Source organism: Hibiscus syriacus, unplaced genomic scaffold (genome assembly GCF_006381635.1).
Source record: "Hibiscus syriacus cultivar Baekdansim isolate YM2019G1 unplaced genomic scaffold, ASM638163v2 tig00110893_pilon, whole genome shotgun sequence".
Taxonomy (NCBI): domain Eukaryota; kingdom Viridiplantae; phylum Streptophyta; class Magnoliopsida; order Malvales; family Malvaceae; genus Hibiscus; species Hibiscus syriacus.
Genome location: NW_024062901.1, coordinates 4,396,159 through 4,402,618, shown reverse-complemented (window position 1 = coordinate 4,402,618; position 6,460 = coordinate 4,396,159). Strand labels below are relative to the sequence as shown.

Here is a 6,460-nt window from a genome sequence, read left to right as displayed (position 1 = left end):
GAAAAAGACTTGAAGTATTATATATATATATATATATATGTAGCCTTTGCTGGAAATAAATGAAGAAAAGTAATTGCAGAAGCTTTAGTTGAAAACCCAGCAGTTACTTCACAAAATATCCGACTGCAAATATCCTCAGCTTCCTGGCCGCAATAACGGCACGGCACTGAGGAATCACCAAATCCGTGATAGACTCTTCTTTCAGGCATTTAATCAAACACATTGGCTACAACAAAGAAAGCATCAGCGGGGAGCCATTTTTGTTTGCATTATTGCTGAAGAAAAGAATATTGCATTACCTGGAGACAACTATTTACAGAACCCCGTCTGTAGTTTTTAATGTCGGCTAAAGAGCACAATCATAAGTGAAAAGAAATGCGCACTTCACTTAAATGTCAAGTTCTCAACTTTATTTAAGAAGGCTTTCACTTTCTTATCTTCCCCTTTTTAATTTTCTCGGGAAAACATTTTTTTTTCACTTCTCAACTAAGAGTCTTCACTGATTATGTCTCGTGTAGAACCTTTTTTTTCCCACCTGTTTTCTTCTTCTTTTTTTCACTTTCTTGTTGATCTATAACATCATCAGCGTATGTCTACTAATCTTTATGTCTACTAATCTTTTTGATCTACATCATCATCGTATGCCTGACACCAACACTTAAGATTAAATTTATTATATGACGATTACGTCTACTAATATTGTTGATCTACATCATCATCATCATCGTATGTCCGACACTAACACTCAAGATTTGAACCTAATTTTTTTTTACTCTCGTAGAATCATTGATCATGATTATTCGTTCAAATCAAAAAGAAATAAATCTCTAATTTTAAATTAGGCTAAGCTCTCCATGATTGGTGTGGGAAGGCAAAACCCAATGGTATTGTGATGCCACGTCATGTTGTCAACATCAAAGGAGGGATCTAATTGCCCACTAACTCGTCGGATCATGAAAGAAGAAGACACCATCTTTCATGGGTTTTAGCCACTTGTTCTCTAACAAGTTCGTTTTTGGTTGATGCAAAGCAACCCCATGAGAATGAAATGAAATGGAATTAAATTCTAAGCATTTTTATCGAGAGTTGGTTTAAGTAATAAACAGTTTAATAATATACGACCAAAGTTTTATGTTTAAATCTTTATATATGCATAAAATTATTCACCCGTCAAAATCAAAACCAAGTGTAAGATGTAATCGATTCGAATTAATTGAGGTGAAACTCTAAATCGTGGATTCCCAACACTCTTCACTGTGGTGTAACATCTATATTAATTGTTAACGTACTTTTGCCTTTTCCAAACATGTATCATATACCTAATATCCAACCCCATCTCTCCTTAAACCTTCACGACATTTGCTCGACTTAGGGTTGCTTCAATTGTTAGATATAAAAGAAATTCACTTGTTAAATATACTAAAAATGACAAATTGCACTAAAGGCCAAAATTTTAAGGGTACTTTCACTTTGATCACCAATTTTTTTTAAAACTTGTATTACAATTATTAAATTTTTAACTCGCTTTCATTACGATCACTATCGTTGAAAAAAACTGACATGTCATGACACGTTAATAAATCCTAAACTTTTCTTTTAAATTGACAAAAATTGCTCCTTCCTTCGTTGTCGTTTCTATCATCGTTCTATGGTAAATTTTTTAAAAGTTCAATCATTCTAATATCTTTCGATCCACCCCGACATAATACATTAAATTGAATCTTTATGATGTTAATAATTATAAAATGTATCAAGAAAAACAACACAAAATAAAACATGAATATGGTATTTCCTTTTGATATTCAAAATATAAAAATCAAAAATAATATTAAACTCATACATTACACGGATTCATTTTAGTACTCCACCATTAAAAACTCAATGGACGACTGACGAGACATAGTTCCTATGGATGAACAACCAATCCGAATGGTGGACCACGAGAGAATGACAAGTCAACCAACATAGTCCAGTTTCATGCCATCGGACCGTTAACGACGAAGATCGGAGGATGAATAGTCGAAGAGTCGATCATCGATTTGAGGAGATTAAGGTATTTTTTGGGTAAAACGGAGGCGAAATCGCGTTCATGGGTCGACAGGGTGCGAGCTGGAAAGTTTGGGCTTCATCGACAGACGGATGTGATGACCGACGACTGTAGGCGTATCGGCCGGTGAGCCCATTCGTTAAGTTTTTAACGACAGAAAACTAAAATGAAACAAAAATTAAACGTCATGTATGATTTAAAAAAATTAGATACTAAAACAGACCAAAACTGATAATTTATATTCTAAATACGTAATTTACCCTATAATATTATATGCTTTCTTAATCTTATAATTGTGACATGAAATTCTATATTTGACCAACGAGTTGCCAAAGCTTTTCTTCACTCATGTTTTGCCATTTTGAACATCGCGTCACATCCCATTTCAACTCACCTTTACTTTTATTTTAATTTCCATATCAATTATTAAGGGGAAAAAAAGAAATTGACAAATGAATATCAAAAAGGTAGGCGTGCAACCATATTTTCCTTTTTGTTTAAAAAATGGTTTAATTTATTATTATTTTTTAAATTATAGTCATGTGACTGGACATTTGTGGTCCATTACTTAGAATATTAGGAAAGAAAATATAATTTTTAAAATTATTTTTGTATTCATTTTACCAATTATATTTAAAATTTATGATTATTTTAGTAATATTATTTTTAAAATTTAAATTGTTTTTTAGAATGTAATATATTTTATCAATACCTCCCATATTTATCACTCCTATTAAATTCCAACTCTTTGGTTGGTTAACAAATACAATCACAATAGAGTTAAATTGTCACATAATTTGTGTTTTATTTTTACTATACATGTAGTTTCAGAAAATATATTTGATCGAGAAAAACGACAAAGTGATCTCTGAAATGTGATTGATAGATTTGAAAATTTTATTTTAACAGGGGGTAAAAGAGTGAAATAGATAAGGATAAAAAGGAAAATGTAAGTGTTGTTATCGGTTGACTTTTCAAATAAGATATTTTAAATGTGATAATTTTAAAAAGTAAAAGAGACAAATATAGTGGAACAGAGTGATTATCGTATTTAAACAAATTTTGATCAAATCCTATTTATTAAGATAATTTTTTAAGGAAGATTTGATTTGAATTATTTTTTCAGAGATAAGATTGGATTCGAATTTATGATAAAAAAAATATCATATCAACCTGATCTAAACATTATAATATATAACTAATCTTTATATATTAAGAGATAATTGTACTAACCTCTATATCTATACATATTCTTTTAAGTAAGTTTCTATTTTACTTAATAAATATATATAATTGAATTAAATTGAATCAAATGTGAATTTTATCCTCAAAATGGGTTTGAGTTTCAAATCCCAAGAGAGAGAGAAAAGAAAAGAAAAAGCAAACAAAATTGTGCCTTTTAAAGTGTTTGTTTGGTGGGCTATAGGCCTAAGACCTAACATTATTGAGGTTTATTTGGGAGATTATAATGGGTTCTTCCCCAAAAGGCCCAACAGTTTTATTAATAGCCCAATTGAATATAGAAGTTCATTTTAAAATCTACGGTGCTTGTTATAGTATTCAAATAACTTGTCACGTCGAGGTGACGAATTTTTCTAAAAAATAATTTTTTATTCAAACTCGTCACGTCGAAAATGGTAAATTATAAAAATATATTTTTTATTAAATTTTATCACATCGATGTAAAATGTTCGAATAAAAAATATTTTTGCTAGAACTCATCACCTCGACGTGACAAGTTCCAAGCCACTATAACAAATATCGTAGATCCCTAAATAGATTATTTTGAGTTAGTAAGCCTGGCTACCTACTTATATGGATATGAGATCATAGTTGTCGCGACCGTCTTTCGGTTGGGCCCCAGAATTGGGCTTTGACGTGAATGAATTGGGTTAGAGTCGCCACCAATCACTTTAAAACAAATTTAAGTGGGTCGGAAACCATCTTACCTGATCTGCGTTGTACCAGAAACGTGTCGGGTTCGGGAGTCGGTTACGGTCAAGGAATGATTAGCACCCTTGAACCGCCCTTTCGGTACCAATTAATTTTTCGGTTATCTTTAATTGCGAAAATTGAAATTTAAAAACCCGATTCAAATTATTTACCTTCGGTTGAAATTACTACCGAAGAAAAAATAAACAAAATGGTAGATGACAAAATAAAATGTTAAATGCTAAACAAAAAGGAAAAAAATGAATAATAAATAATAAAATAAATAAATAATAATAAATAATATATTATCATTTCTTAATTCATATTTATTATGACAAATGAACATAAAAAATACCAACATGTGAAATAAACACAACAAATATAGAATTCGTCCATTTTAAAACAGTCAGCGTTGATATTTTATAAAACAGAAAAAAATAACAATTGTACTTATTAGAATGTAAGAATATAGTTAAAATATTATTAATTATAAACAGTAAAAACGTCCCTTTAGATAAACCGTAAAAAAGTCACCATCACAATCCATGTACTTATTCCTAATAAGGCGTTTAGATTTAAAATTTAGGGTTTTACTCCTCCCAAGATTTTAATTAGGGTCTACAACCTTTGTTACAGTATCGAATAAACTCGTCACTTTGAGGTACGAGTTTCTTAAAATAATATTTTTAATGGACCCGGATGAATAGTTCCATGTGGGCACATGGGGCCATTAATTTATTATTTTTAAGCATACTTGTCATGTCGAGGTGATAAGTCCAATAAAAAATATTTTATTATTATTGAAAAAATGTAAAATTAAAATTTAAAAAAAAATAGTAACTCGTCACCCCTCGAGATGGAAAAAAACCCTAAAATTTAAATCTAAAAGCCTATTGGGCCAAAAAAAGCATTTGGTTATTACTTATAAACCGTAAAAAAATCTCTTTAGATGTTAGCCGTGAAGGATTAATATCAAAATAAGTGATCAAATTATATTAATTTTTATAAATAGGTGTTTAAAATATTTTTGACTCATCCGATGTTTAAGTTATAAACATTATTATTTTAGGTGCTCGAACCGTCAACGACGTTAATTTCTTCCATTAAGTGACACGTGTAATATCTGCCATATTCCTAGTCACAAATCCCTAAAATCTCCTAATCCTAACCTTAAACCGCTATCGCCACCCTTTTTGGCCACGACCATCGTCGTCGATGTAATATCTGCCATATTCCTAGTCATACGTTGTCGTAGTTGCCGCCAATTAGGTCCTTATTTTATACCAAGTCGGTTCGGATTTATACTCTAAAAATCTTAATAGAGTCAGAGTCAGGTGGATAATATATATTTTTGGGTCAGGTCGGGTCGGATGAAGGATATATCATTTTTTATTCGGGTCAAGATGTGATAGAGGATACATATTTTCGGATCGGGTTGGCTTGACCAAAAATCTGACCTTAACCCGATCTGTTGCCATCCTTACACTCAATCGAATGTCAAACTCATTTTCTGGTATGTAATTTAAAATTAATTTTTATTAAAATAATAAATATTTTTTTGTTGATCCAATTACACCTTAAACAAATATAGAGGTGATCTTCTATTTATATTTTTTATTTAAAAAACAAGCTTAAGTTAATTTTTCGATTTTAAATATACGTTGAACAGCTTCCAAACCCCTAAAAAGTGAATATATTTAGAGTAGCGTCGATCTCAACATTGAACTCGAGCTTGCCGATCACAGGCGACGATTGCCATCGTTCGCGCCTCGATTTCTCATACATAGAAACACATAAAGCTGAGCGCTCCACCCTTACAGCCTTGTAAACAAAACATGAAGATCCCACTTTTATCTTAGATTGGTACTTGAGATTAATAGAAAACGCACACGGTCAACATGGGATTTTGTCATATAATAATGGTATAACTTATTTTTCGTTGACGAGGTGACCGCCCATATCGCCGGTAAGTTCGATAAAGAACTGACGCAAACTCTCTAGGTGTCCGATGCCGTCGTGAAGCATTTCGTACTTCAAAGTCCAGTGCGCTATGCTGCCTTCACCATCCTTCTTGGGGTGACTTTTAACTGCAATCACGAAGCTCTTGTATTCCTCCATCAGGTCTCCTTCAAGCATCTTGAATCTTATGGACTTGTTCTCCTCGTCTATTTCTTCAACTACCTGCTTGGCTGTTTTAGCTTTCCCATCTATTGGATATCCAAAGAAAAATCAGAGAGATGAAATGGAAAAAGAAACGAAAGATTTGTTGATTTGGGTTAAAACTAGCTATACATTATACCGTGAACATATTTCCAGCAAATTATGACACCTGGCTTCCCGAACTCGCCTTCGTGTAGGTCGCATCCTTGTACTTTGTCGAAGCTGGTGTGGTGCACATGGTGCGGCCTGTATGCCCACATGGTGGAACTGTTCGGGAGTAGCGTCAATCTCGAGCTTGCCGGTCAGAGGCGACGATGCCAT

At 32.3% G+C, this 6,460-nt stretch overlaps 1 pseudogene; it reads right to left on the bottom strand.

Moving 5' to 3' along the window:
* Window positions 1-5,882: 5,882 nt before the first annotated feature.
* LOC120145131 lies at window positions 5,883-6,460 on the bottom strand (annotated as a pseudogene).